Source organism: Hyaena hyaena, unplaced genomic scaffold (assembly GCF_003009895.1).
Source record: "Hyaena hyaena isolate Hyena2069 unplaced genomic scaffold, ASM300989v1 scaffold_1701, whole genome shotgun sequence".
In the NCBI taxonomy this organism is placed as follows: domain Eukaryota; kingdom Metazoa; phylum Chordata; class Mammalia; order Carnivora; family Hyaenidae; genus Hyaena; species Hyaena hyaena.
This window is the reverse complement of record NW_024082320.1, coordinates 12,147-27,472: the sequence shown is the minus strand read 5'-3', so window position 1 is coordinate 27,472 and position 15,326 is coordinate 12,147.

Genomic DNA, 15,326 nt, shown 5'->3' with positions numbered 1-15,326 from the left:
AAGAAGGCTTCATGGTGGAGGTGTCATTTGACCTTGCCTTTGGTAGGTAGAGAGGGTCAGGAGAGCCTGGTGTTATGACACTGGATGGTTCAGTGTGGCTGGAGCATGTGCCTCCGGCCGGGGGGGGGGATACCTCTCCCTGCTTCCCCGCCTCGCTTGCCAATAAATTCTCCAATAAATGGACCCGAGAATGAATAAACAGTGCATGCCAGGTGCGGAGGTTTATGCTTGGAAAATCGACGGAGAACAAGACCTAGTCCTTCCTTCACAGAACTTGCAGCCCAGAGAGTTCATGCCAGCAACGTTTCCGTCAACGCAGAAGTTTGGCACTGTCCAGGCGAAAATCTCACTTTGTGGTTACACCGCAGAATTAGACTAAATCACACATTGGCCTGTATTCCTGGCTGTTTATCTCTAATCTGAATTAGAAAGGACTGAAGTCAAGGTGTTTTCTCAATCAGGTGCGAGAGTTCGCATTTCCTTCTAGCTCAGCAAAGCCCTTGAGGGAGTTTGGGGTTATTGTTTTTGAAACCTTGAAAGCTGGGCAGGCGGCTGCCTTGCTCCTATTGGTGAGTGGACTCCGCTAAAGCTCACACGAAGCTTTTGTTGCCTAGACTCGGGCTGTTCTCATTCTTTTCGGGCATCTCAAGGATGAAAGAATTGGGTGCTGCGGATTTGTAAAAAAACAGCTCTCAACCATTCCATTCCAGGCAGAGTCTCTGCACCCTTCTAGCAATTTCTACAGGGGGTCTTTCTGGATTCCGGTTCTCCCTAGCCACTGGTTTCAGGCGATAGGAAGGGTGTCATTTCATTTCTTTCTTTGCCCCCCTTTTCCCGTTTTTCTTCTTTCTCTATAAGGAACGGTCTGTTTCCGTGTCACTGTGTGCATGTCCGCTCTGCCATCTGAGGAAGGAGGGTCATGGCGAGCTGTCACTTTGCTGTGAACAGAGCTCACACTTGGGGTGTGGCTCTGTTGTTTGTTCTGGAAATAAAGCAACAGGCTGGGTGGTCTACTCGGTCACACTTGGGTCTCAATAATTAGAACCCTGTGGATGAAATAGTTAACAGAGTGAAGAGAAGGAGCGTGCTCTCTCTCACTTGAAACTGACCTTCTATTTCAGCCTCCACTAGTTTCACAGTAAAAACATGCCCCCCCCCCAAAAAAAAAGCCACTCTTATTACTAAGGAAAATTCACTGTCTATCCCATCCTTCTTCCCATGGTGCTGCTGTTCATAGAGGTGGAGTTGATTGTGCCCCCATGGGAAGTGGATTTGGGGAGGAGGCGTCTCTACAGCGAAGAAAGGCAAAAACCTCAGTCTTGAATGAAAAATGGTAAGTAAGGAGGCAGCCTGGTTTAGGGCCTCAGACTATAAGGACAAGTGAGGGGGAAGCTCTGGTTACACCTGCTGCAGCTTCAGGTTTTTTTCCGTCCGTCCGTCTGTCTGTCTGTCTGTCTGTCTATTTTTTGTTTGTTTGTTTCTTTCTATTTTGGAATGGAGGGAGGAGAAATAATTGCTACACTCTTTGTCACATGAATTTGAAAAGAGTTGCTTCAATGTTCAGAACATTCCAGCATTTGTCATGTTATGGTCAGCCATGGTTATCCTTCTGTCTTACTGTCTTGAGTGGCAGGACTCCAAATTATGTTATAGTCATGATGATCTCCTACGTAGCTGCCCAGGATAGGGCTGCAAACTTTTCGGAGCAGGTAGAAAGATGAAACCTAATAGCATTTGCCAGCATGAAACATCATTACCCACTTACACAGCAAAAATTGAGACATTTCACAGGGCACTGAATTTAGTTTTTCCTCACAGGGGAAAGGTCAGAAAAGAGGAGCAAAATTTATTTGGAAAGAGACGGACTATAAATGAGTTGAATTAAACCGAGTCAAAGGACTCATCATCCTAGAAAAGTTGAATAAAAATTTAAAAAAGAGGACCTTTCCTGTGTTGTTTTCATTTAAAAAATGGAACTGGATTTTTTTTTCTACTCTCACCTTCTCCACTTCTGTCCTCAACTTCCATATAAATACACTAAAAAAGCCCTTCAGAGTTCTCTTTGCAACCTGATGCCTTCAGACACTGTTGCTTGTTTGTTTCAGTTTTCCTGTTTGGTTTCTCTGTGGGACACTTGCAGTCTGTCTCCACCCGGAGCTGCAGTCATCTGCCCAACAGAGAGCCCCTCATCTGGGCCTAGAAGACAGTAATATGATACTTGAAAGGTCAAGTGTGGCTAATGCTTTTCTCCATCTGGTGATGTATCTGTTCATTGTTGCTATTGCTTCTTCCTGCGGTCTGTCCATAGCAGTGCTGCTAAAACACAAGAGTGACAGGGGCGCCTGGGTGGCTCAGTCGGTTGAGTGCCCGGCTCCAGCTCAGGTCATGATCTCGTGGTTTGTGGGTTCGAGCCCCGCGTCTGCTCTGTGCTGACAGCTCAGAGCCTGGAGCCTGCTTCGGATTCTGTGTCTCCCTCCCTCTCTCTCTCTCTGCCCATCCCCTGCTTGCGCTCTGTCTCTCTCTCTCTATCAAAAATAAATAAACATTAAAAAAAAAAGACAAGAGTGATTAAGTACATGACACTCAAGGGCATCCCAGCATTTCAAAGAAGCTAATAACTTCTTGGCAAATTCCCATGCCTGAGCGAAATAAACGACTTTATCAGCACTGGTAGGTCAAGGTGGGAAAAAGCATCAACAGCTCTAGAAAAGTCTAGTCTTCTGGGACACTCTGCAAAGGCACATAGCTCTGGCACCAAGGATTCTAAAAATTCAGTGACACCACTCTGTCAGACCGTGGGTCGGTCTGTGTGCCGGTGCCAGACCGTTTCCACTGTTGTAGCTTCGTAATGTATTTTGAAGTAACGAAGTGTCATGCTTCCAGCTTTGTTCTTCTTTCTCAAGATTGTTGTGGCATTTGGGGTCCTTTGTGGTGCTGTGTACATTTTAAAACATTTTTTTCCTATTTCTGTCAAAAATGCCATTGGGATTTTGATAGAGATCGCATTAAATTCATAGATCGGTTTGGGCCGTCCGGACATTTTAACAGTATCACTTCTTTCAATCCATGAACGCAAGGTATCTTTCCATTTGTGTCTTTTTAAAGTTTCTTTCATCAGCATTTTGTTGCGTTCAGCATACACGTCTCTTCATCTCCTTGGCTAAGTTTACTTCTAAGTATTTTATTCTTTTTGATGCCGTTGGAAATGGGATTGTTTTCCTAACTTCCTCTTCAAATAGTTCATCATCAGTGTATAGAAATGCGGATTTCTGCATGCTGATTTTGTATCTTGCAACTTTACTGGATTTGTTAATTAATTCTAACGGCGTTTGAGTAGAGTCATTAGGGCTTCCTATGTATAAGCTCAAATCATCTGCAAACAGAGATGCTTCTCCTTCCTTCCCTATTTGGATGCCTTTTATTTCTTTTTATTGCCTAATCGTTCTTTGCTCCTGATCTTAGTGGAAAAACTTTCAGCTTCTCACTATGAATGCGAGTTTTTATCCTGGAAGTTTGTTAAATTTAACCAAACGCTTTTTCTACATTTTTCTACATTTATTGAGATGCTCGTGTGATTTTTACCCTTCATTCTGTTAATGTGGCTTATCACATTAATTGATTTTCAAATGTTGAACCATGTTTGTATCTCTGGAATTAATCCCAGATGTATATGATGGGTGTATAGGAACCATCCTTCCGATGTGGTGTTGAATTCAGTTTGCCAGTATTACAAAGGAAATCTAAACAAAGTATTTAATTCAAAAAATATGCAATGTTTAAAGAGGTAAAAAGATGAACAATGAAACTGAAGTCTCTTTCTTATCTGTGACCCACAGAGTCTCTGAGGGTCAGGCCTAAGAGGGATAAGAAAGCTGAAAGAAACAGATCAGGATTGTGGTTCTTACTCATCTGTTAATTACTTCCTTGAACTCAGTGGGTCCCTTCCCTTCACCATTCTCAGTCTCCCAATCTACCCAATGCGGATGTTAGTTTCTTTTATTTTTACCCATCAAGGCGAGTTGCTTTTGTAGTTATCAATCAGTGAAAAGTAATTCAAGCAAAAGACAAAGACAAAACAAAAAGACAAAGACAAAACAAAACAAACACAAACAAACAAAAGCAAAGCCAGGATGGCTTTGACCCAGAGCTGTAACAGTTCCTTGGATGGCTTTCCAGGACCTTTTTCCGTCATATCCAGGGGTGTGTTCATATTTTCTGATATGTTTTCTTCCAGTGGACGAATATAGAGGCCTCTAAACAGGAAGAGGCACTTAATATAGTGCAGTCTCGGGAAGCCAGACCACCTGGATTTACAACAGGGTCCTGTCACATACGGCTGTTTGAACATGGCCCTGCCACTTAACCTTCTGTGTATCTCCACTTCCTTATCTGTCATATCGGGATGATAACAGAGGGTTTGATGGAAAGACTAAATGAATGAATAAATAAAAAGCCAGTTCCCATCACTCAGTAAGTTATCATTAAATGCGAGTTAGTCCACCCCTTTATTTCTTTGCATCTAACTTATATAGAGCATCTTGCCCCAGGAGCAGTTTCTCTATCTACGGTCATTCTTTTTAATGCCCTTACATATGTAGTTTTGCCCTTATATTATTTGAACCAACATTTATATAACCAGTCACCTACTGATGGACCTTGAGGTAGTTTCCACCGTTTTGCTATTACAAACAATACTGCAGGGGAATTCCTTACACACACGACATTGACATTTGCACACACGGGCGAATGTATTGTTAGGATAATTTTTGAGAAGAGGAATGGCTAGGTTTAAGTGGATATGCACTTAAAATGCTGATCTGTATTGCGCAATTGACTTCCAATAGGTTATACCAATTTATTCTCCCATCTACATTGTATGAGAGTGTTAGTTTCCCAACAGCCCCAAAACCTTTGTGAACTATTAGTTTTGTTTTATATATTTACCATTCCAACATGTGAAAAATAGTATCTCGTTACTGTTTTAATTTGCATATCTTTAATTACGATTACAGCTAAGCACCTTTTCTTATGTTTATAAGCTATTTATACTTCCTTTTATATTAACTGCCTGTTTATGGGCTTGACAATTGAGTGGTTTTTAAAGCTGACTATCATTTCTAAAACTATCTTAAATCAATCCCATTGTATAGAAGTTTCTAGAACTTTGATGCCAAATTAAAGGGGGAAAAACACCTTCTGCATTACCCATTCTACAGAGGAGGAAACCAAGTCTCAAATAATTCAAATTACTAACAATGTTAGAACTAGGCAATGACAGAGGTGGAATTTTAACACCCCCTTGTTTTTCTTTCTTTCTTTCTTTCTTTCTTTCTTTCTTTCTTTCTTTCTTTTCTAATGGGAGCAGCTGCACTGCTTTTTAAACAATACCACTTTTCATCTTTGCTTTGCTAATATATAGGTACAGCCATAACTGACTCCCTACCACACTCACAGGCCTCAGGATGTGGAATGTCCTATGGACTTGGCTTTCCTATAAACGTGTAGTGTCGATGAGTAAGTAATCCTACCAGTCACCTATACAGTCCTATACAGTCACCACTACATATTTCCAAGAAAAGTCTTCTCACAGAACACACTTGTTCTTATAATAGCATCTTCAACACGTCCCCACTAGTGCCACAAAGTTTATTTTGTTTCAGTGTTTCTTTACCTCTCAGGTCTTCTAGGGAGATTAATATGCTCACATTGTATTTCATTTCTTGGTATTCTGAAAATAACATAGTAGGGACTAATAGCGTCAGTGGAATTGTTTTTATTAAAACAAAATTGATCAGGATGTTAATTTCAGACTGATATGATAATTTCAGACTGATATGTCCAGGTCAGACAAGGTCTAGACGCAAAGTAGAGAGGAAAGGAGAAGATTTGTGTATGGGCTGGGTGCACAGGGGTGTGAACAACACAGCATTTCTTCCCTCAGTATTGAAAGAAGCAATTTCCAAGCTTATCTCTAAATACAACGAATACTGCTATTTTTGGAGTACTTACTGTGTTCCAGGCACTGTGGTCGGCTCTTCACGTGCATTATCTCATTTAATTCTCACCACACTTTGTGAGATGAGTATCATTTTGTATATGAGAAAAATTATGTTCAGGAAGACTAAATTGTACCCAAGATCAAATAATTAGTAGTTGGTAGAGCCAAAATTCAAGCCCAGGACTTCTGACAGTACATTTCACATGCGTTTCACTGTGTTATTTGCCTCTAGATAATAAAGCATATGGCATGAAGTTAGGTTATCAGAGAGATAGAAGACAAGATGCTGATCCATGTGTGAACAATTAGAGATGTCAGAAATAGAATTATTAGCCTCCAGTTTTAGTGAGTTCCTGCCAGAACGTTGGATAGGGCATTCATGCATCAGATAAACAAGGCCCTAGATCACTATTTTCAAAATTGTTCCATGGAACACTGATTCTTTAGGCTAGGGGTGATTTTTTAAAATAGGTTCTATGCTCAAATAGTTTTGGGGAAATATTGATTTTATTAAAGTTAAACAGGTTTATTTGCTGCATTACTTCTCAGAGTATTTATTGAGCTATTGTGCATTTTAATACTCTAAGACGTGTGATGGAGTGTTCTGTGTTTCCCAGTCTAATTTAACCTACAGTTCTCTTTTTAACAGTTTTTTTTAAGGTTATTTATTTGAGAGAGACAGAGATAGCACAAGTGGGGAGGGGCAGAAAGAGAGGAGACAGAATCCCAAGCAGGCTTCTTGCTGCCAGCACAGAGCCTGCTGTCGGGCTCAAACTCATGAAACTGTGAGATCATGACCTGAGCTGAAACCAAGAGTCGGACGCTTAACCGACCAAGCCACGCAGGCACCCCTCAAGTCCCTTCTTAACTCTGAGTATATATGATCCCATGATTCTGTTACTGACCGTGAAGATCCAAGAGAAGGCTGCTAGCTATATGCATCCTTATCCTATGTTCTTGGCTTAATTAATGTTGAAGTATCTTACTGTGTTTCTTCACTGAGCTCAAGGTAATATTTTCTGTAAAACTTTTTGGCAAGATTATTGGTAGTTCAAATATTAGCTAGAAGGTTGAACTGGATCACAGGGTCCCAAATCTAATCGTACATCAGACTCAACTATTGGTTATAAATGTAAATTTCTGGGCCTAATTACCAGAAATTCTAATTCTATATTTTGGGGGAAGGCTCTAGAAACCATTTTTTTAAATATTTTTATTTATTTCTAGGAGAGAGAGAGAGACAGCGTGAGCAGGGGAGGGTCAGAGAGAGAGGGAGACACAGACTCTGAAGTAGGCTCCAGGCTCTGAGCTGGCAGTCAGCACAGAGCCTTATGCGGGGCTCGAACCCACGAACCGCGAGATCATGACCTAAGCGAAAGTCGGACGCTCAACTGACTGAGCCACCCAGGCACCCCTAGAAACCATTTTTAACAAGTGCTCCATTTGTTCTGAAGTATATGTTTGGTCCATGGTGAACCTTTGGAAGCAGCCTAAAATAGAGAGTAAAGAAAGGCTGTGGGGATGCTATAGAGAAGTTGTTAAACTTGTCCCTGTACCAGTTTGAAGAGTTCTGTCCAAGACCTTGGAAACCAGAGGAGTGGGGCTTGTGAATGTCTCCTAATGAAAAACTCTACAAATGAATCGAATGTTGCTGGGTCCCAGATACACACTTAGGGACCACTGGTTTAAATGACTTCTCACCAGCAATGATATCGTTTGATTCTATGAGTGCGCCATGACTTCAAAACATGTCCGTACTATATGAAGAGAAGCATGGTGTCCAGAATGAGGCCTGCTAGAATCTTAACTTGGTGCTATGCTAATGAGACTAGAACTGGGTAGGATGCTGTGTTCAGATATGACCATCACCCTAAGAGGAAGCAGAGACAAACTGGAGCAAGGTCAGAGGGGAAGACCTGCCGATTTGGATTGGATATATAACATAAGTAAGCAATAAACCTTTTTCAAGGGCCATGAAGACCCAAGAGAGGGCTGCTATGTATGTATATCTTTCTTATATGTTCATGGTGTAAGCTACAGATGTTATGTTGTATAACTTCCTATTTGTTACTGGGACTTGGGAGTTATTTGTTACTATAGCACAACTTAGCCCATCTTGGCTGATACACCTATAAGCAGAAGAGTCAGAGTTCAACCTACTCTATTCTCCTTCCAAAATCTGTGTTCTTTTTTCTAATACAAGGCCTCCTAAATGGCCACTATAAGTTCTATAAAAATGAAAAAGAGTATCTCATTGGTTCATTCATGCAAATATTTGATCAACTTGTGGGACCTATTGTACATGGGATTGATAAGTCAGATAGATGAATGGTCTTTTCCAACTCTGGTATTCCGTGATTGCCTGATTTTGTGACAGGCTATAAGAACCCAAGTGCAAAATGTGTGTGTGTGTGTGTGTGTGTGTGTGTGTGTGTGTATTTTTCCTTTTCTTCCTTTCTAGGCCTAAAACACACCTGTTTTATAAGGACGCTGGTTTGGTCTTTTTACGAAAACAGAGGTTCTGCTTCTTTTCCTAACAGCTTTGAAATTTGGCAACATGTCACAATGACCTGACTATTGGCTTCTATTCCTAATGACTTCCCTGAGGAAAGGAAAGCATTTGCATTTTAGCTTATTCTTTTCTGGCACATAATACAGTTTTACATTTATTTATAATTTGGTGGGTTGCACCTTCCTGTAGATTCTCCAAGGTCAGTGCTATCCCAAAATACCATTTCTCCATTTGATGTCATAATAGGGATGTGGGATAATTTCTGGCCTGAGACCTCCTCATCACTATAATCATTTCTGCGTCATCACTGAAGGAGGTATCAGTTTAAGTGTCACCTTAGTGGAGGTAAAATGTGATGAAAATCAATAAATATATTTATCAGATTCTTATCCTCCCATGTTTTAAATATTGTTATTTCTGATCTTGGTTGCTACTCATGTAACTCATTCAACTGCAGGGACACCTCTGGAAGAAGTGAATGGCCTGTATGCACTTCGCTTTACATAAATAGAAACCACAAAATTATATCATAAATTATTGTCAGCACACTTGAAGATGGCTGTCAGTATGTAGGGCATGCAATGCCTGCAAATAAAGACTTCCCCCTAGAACTTTGGGACCCAATCTGAAAATATCACTCTCTAAAACTGGACAAATATCAATCCACCATGATTGGACATCCTCAAAATAACTTGCCAAAGTGAATGACATGTAAATTTGGTATTGTTGAGAAAAGGCTACATCCTGCATCTCAGTCATGAAGACCAGTGTCTCTTAATTGAATACAGAAACCAGATTGCCTTTCTATCTAATTAAGGTCGTCAGAGTATACACGTGCTCAGGAATGCAGTTACGCAGTTAGACTAAGTATGTTCTATGCACTTGCTGGTACAATGCTCTGAGAAAAACAAATTCCATGGTTAAGTTGCTAAATACCCACCCCCCAAGAGCTTCAAAAGGTACATTATCATATCAAAGGTATTGAAGAGACCTGTAGGAAAAAATACCTCTTTAGTTTTGCTTAACCCAGCATTCCCCAAAGTATTTGCTCATGGAACTTTTGTTTTTGAAAAATGCCTATTGAAACAGACCATGGAAGTCATTTTGGCAATTACAGAGTTAAGAAAAAAGTAAACTCTAAATATATCAAGTGTTTTGTAAGTGAGAAAAGAGTGACAGGCTTTACATGGAAATTCTTTCTGTTTTCTACTTGGGTTACCTTCAACACCTTACTGATTCTTTGCTCTGACCTGCAATTCTCTCTTCTATAAAATGGAGATTCGAATGTTGAGTGAAGTAAACTATGCAAGCACTAAGAAGGCAGTAGAGCTTGGTGGTTAAGGGCATAGATGTGGGAGCCACACCACCCGGATTTGAATCCTGGCTTCACTGCTACCTACGTGTGATGTTGGGCTAGTTATTTCAACATACTTTTCCTCTGTTTTCTCATTTGTAAAATGGAAGAATAATAGTACCTACTAAAGAGGTTTAGTTGTGAGCATTAAATGGCATTTAAGTTCTTCCAGTGAGCATTTCACTAAACATAAGCAATTTAGTTTAACCAATACCTGAGTCAGAGTAATTGCTAAATAAACTGTAGTTAAATTTTAATCAGAAGTAAACATGTTAACAACAGTAGGGCTAGAGCCTGTATGAAATTTAGTGGAGGGGGGTGGCGTGGGGGAGAATTGAAAGCAGTAATATTCTACATCCAGTAACCTTGTAGATGGTTGCTTTGAACAATGTCCACAAAGGCTCTCTTCTCCTTAACAGGTCAGCGCCTAACACATTAGTCTGTCAAAGCTGAAGTATACTGTTAAAATTCTTCAGCACTAATTTACCTCTGGCCAGCTCCACATTTTCCAAACACTTCTTAGTAACACTTTCCGAGAACAGTTCTTATGTAGGACACAGGTTAGGATTACTTCCTCTTCAGGATTTCCACCTCAGTACTAGTCCCTAAGGTATGCATTCTTTCTAGTTGCATGTTTCCAAAAGAGATTTACTATGAAGAAAACTCATAGTAAAAGTACATTCAGAAAGGGTGACTTAAATAAATATCAGGACGAGTTCAAAACCAAAGAGGGATAGGAGATAATTGTACCAGGAAAAAGGGAAGATATAATTATTGTAATTATGCGCTAATTTTAGCTTTGAAGTCCTTAAGATCTGAATTCTACTTACTTTTCAAATTCAGTCACTTCATTCCTGGTTTTAATCACCAATCTCACACCTTTATAAAAGTCAGAATTATAGTGGCCGTTCATCCAAATCTTCTTGGGTGGTTAGCATACTTAGTTCCCTAAAGCCTGTGTTTAAGTCTTTAAATCCCCAATCCCTGGTGGCAGTTTTTTAAAGAATGATTATGCATTTTATGGTACACACACACACTTTCCCTTTCTGTATATGTCATTGGAGCAGATCTCCTATTTCCTAGATCAATGTACCTGATTACTGTTATCCTTTGATCTTCTCAACTTTCCTCAACCCACTATAAAATCATATTGTCTCCTCCTGTTCCATTGAGGCAATGGAACACCTCTGGCAGGGAAAGCAATGGTCTCCATCTTTTCTTTTCAAGCCCAATGGACAGGCTCCATCCTGCTTGACTTCAAAGCTGCGTTTGATATAGTTGACCACTCTGTCCTCTCCTGTCTTGGCTTCTGCATAAATACTTTCTTAGTTTTCCTTCCTACCTTATTAACTGCTTCTCAGTCTCCTATGCTGTTTCCTTCTTCTCTCCCATATGTCTAAATATTGGGATTCCTCAGTATTTTGTCCTAGGATGATGGCTCCCCATCTCCCTAAGAGTAAAACCCGAAGTCCTAATTCTGGCCTACAAGACCCTACATGATTTGTACACCTCACTCTTATTTCTGTCCTCTCCTTTACGTCAATACTCTTTGAAATATTAATTCCCACTTATTGTGTCCACTTTTTTTCTTCCCATTTTCTCTTGAACTCACTCTAATTATGTTTACATCCAAACCACACTACTCCACTCCAATGAACAGCTGTTGTCCAGGTCACAAGTGACTTCCTATTTGCCAAATATAAAGATCAGTATTCAATCCTTCCCTTACCTGACCTGTCCACAACATCTGGAAAGTTAATTGCCCTCTTCTTTGTAAAATCCTGATTCACTTGATTCTAGGACACCACTATGTCCCATTTTTTTCTCCTATCTTACTGATCCCTTTGGCCCTTTACTTAGATCTGTCCCATCCTGCTGCCAACTAAAGATTGGAATGTGCTAGGGATTAGTCTTGGATCTATGTTTTTCTCTATTTATACTCATTTGCTAGGTGATCCAATCCAATCCAGTCCCATGGCTATAAATACCATCTATAGAGTGAGTGATGACTCCCAAGTTTTTATCTCCTGCCCAGAATTCTTACCTGAGCTACGGATTTATATGTGTAACTGCCAACTGTACATTCGTACTAAAAGGCATTTCAAACTTAACACATGCAATACCAAATTACTGATACCCTAGCCTAAAACGTGCTCTACTTATGGTCTTTACCATTTCAGTAAAGGGCAATGTTTTTGTTGTTGTTTAAACCAAATGCCTTGGGATTAGCTTTGCCTCCTTTTTTACTCTAGTAAATCATGCCAGTTTTATCTTTAAAAAAACAGGCTAAAATCAAATAAAAACGAAACAAAAACAGAATCCAGCCACTTCTTACCATGCCATCTCCATCGCCTTCACTTTTGTGCAAACCATTATGATCTCTTGCTTCGATGGTTTCAAGAGTCTCAAGTCTCCTACCCAATCTCCTGGTTTCCATTCTTGCCTCTCTACAGACTGTGGTCTACACAGCAGAGTGATCCTGTTAAAACATGTCAGACCACATCACTTCTCTGCTAAAAATCATCCACTGGAGCTCCTACCATTCAGACACAAATCCAAAGTCCTTACACTAGCTTTTAAACTGCCCCATAGCCCCATCCTTCATTTCTCTGACTGCGTCATCTGCCCCTCCCTCTTGCTCGCTTTCCCCAAGTCACATTTGCCTACTTGCTCTTCTTTGAATGTGAACATTGTTAGTCATGCTCTTGCCTTAAGATTTTCTTACTTGCTATTCCTTCTGTCTGGAATACTCTTTTCCCAGATAGCCACATTTTCTACACCATGTTGATCCATTCTCTGTTCTAGTATCATCTTCTAAGAGCGACTATGCCAGATAATTTTATTGTACAAGCATCCAGTCACTCTCTAACCCCATTACGCTGATTTATTTTTCTTCATAGCATTCATCACCAACTGAAAATTTCTATATTTATTTGTTTGTTTTTATTATATCTAACTAAAATATAAGTGTATGGGGGTGCCTGGTTGGCCCAGTTGGTAGTGTGCCTGACTCTTGATCTCAGGGTCATGAATTCAAGCCCTATGTTGGGTGTGGAGCCTACTTAAAATTATATATATGTATATATATAAGTTTATGAATACAGGTTCACTACTATTTTGCTTGCCAACATATCCCCAGTACCTAAAATTCTACCTGGCATATAAGAGGTGCTCAATGACTGTTAGGTCAATGAATGAAATAAATTTTATTTTTACCCTACAGTAGAGTTCAGATTCAAATACCTTCAGTGGCACTTCAAATGCAATAATTAATTCCACTCATTCATTCATTCTAGTATTTGTTGAGCCAGACACTGGGGCCATAATGATGAAAAATAAAGTGGTTCATGCTTTCATGGAGTTTGATCAGCTTCCAACTTTTCTTTTTCTCAGTTTTCTACCCCTGCCACCACTCCCATTGAAATGTGTTCCTTCTGTGTTTATATCTTAATAAAATGTTATTGCTCACTGTATAGTCAGCCAAGCTAAAAACCGAGGGGTAGTTTTGACTCCTTTTTTCCTATACTCCCAAACTCAATTACTTGCCATGTTTAGTTGATTCTACTTAGTAGTATCTCTACTTTATCATATCTGTTCCATTTCTACAGTCAAATAAATTTCACTATCTCCAGCCTCACCACCACTACCTTCTTAGGCCCTCATCATCTTTCACTTAAAAACAATGTGGGGCGCCTGGGTGGCTCAGTCAGTTGAGCATCTGACTCTTGATTTTGGCTCAGGTCATGATCCCAGGGTTGTGGGATTGAGCCCCGTATTGGGCTTCATGCTGAGGGTGGAGCCTGCTTAAAATTCTCTCTCTCTTTTCCTCTTCCCCTCTGCCCCACCCATTCTCTCTAGAATAAAAAATAATTTATTTAAGCAATTCAGTGAATTTTCCCACCTTCTCATTTGCCCCCTTCCCCTCCAACCTATGTTCTACATTGTAGCCAGATTGCTGTTTCTCGAGTACAAACATGACCACATTACTCCTCTGCTTAAAATCCTTTGATGGCTCTCCGTTGGCCACAAGACAAAATTGAAATACCTTAATATGGTCTTTAAGACCTTAAATGATCAAGTCCCAACTGACCTCTCCATCTTTATGTTCTGTTGTTCTGTAAGCCCAGCTCACATATGACTTTCTTTGAGAACTTTCCCAGATCTCCCTCTGCTCCTGTAAATACTCCATTTAAACCCCTGGCATAACATGATCATACTGCATTAGAGAGAATAGAATGTCTAGAAGATAAGCTGTCTCTTCACTGGAGGGCTAGCTCTAGATACTTACTAGGTAATTTCAAATATATCTCCCCCGCCAAAATTGCTCTCGTTCTTCCCTGAACTCCCACTATGTTTCATCTCTCTTACCTTAGCACCTTTTATTACAGTTAGTACTGTACTGGTATCACCACTACTAGGTGATAGACTCCTGGAGGGCAGGATTCTTGCCTTAGTCAACTCTCCAGTCTATGCAACACTGAGCCTGTTGGCTTGCACTCAATTGCAAGACACTCAACCAATGTATGTTGAATGAATCAATAATGTATATAGACATTTTTGCTTATATTGCATTTCAGTCACACCCTTTCCCTTTGACGATATGGCTTCATCATTGAGAAGATGTTATTATAATATTTAAGTCTATTAGCCTTTCTGCGAAAGAACTGCTTATTACTCCCTACTTTTCTAAGTTTGGTAACAAAATTATCAAAGAAGCATTTAGTAAATTTCTCACAGAAAGCCATATTCTTTTATTATGTGAGGGACTTGTGTTTAAACTAAGGCAATATGTGTTTGATCCCTAATTCACTGTTTTCTTCTGTTTCTCTTTATCGAAACTGATCTTTCGTGACTGATTTCACTATTGGTTGAACTAGCTCAGCAGCTGGTTGACCTTAAGTCACTTAAGGGAGACAAAAATGGTACTCTTTTTTTTTTTTAATGTTTTATTTATTTCTAGGAGAGAGAGAGAGAGACAGCGTGAGCAGGGGAGGGTCAGAGAGAGAGGGAGTCACAGACTGAAACAAGCTCCAGGCTCTGAGATGGCAGTCAGCACAGAGCCCGACGTGGGGCTCGAACCCACGAACCGTGAGATCATGACCTAAGCGAAAGTCGGAAGCTTAACCGACTAAGCCACCCAGGCTCCCCTTAAATGGTACTCTTATCAAGCATTTATGTCAAAATAAATGAAAAATAAGCCAGTGCTTTGAATTGGTATCTTGAGATTTGAAAATATTTATTTGCTTTTCAATGGAATTGTTTTTGGTAAAATCACTACCAAAATAGTTTGATTTTTAAAAATAGCCTGATATGAAGAGATGTGTTGAAGTCATATAGAAACAATTAAATGCAGTTTCTCTGGTGAAATTCCTAGTTCAATGATGTGCATCAATTCTGAATATCTGTCCAACAATTCTTAGACACAAATTATGATTCTATTTTGCTCTGTTTGTAACTCCACA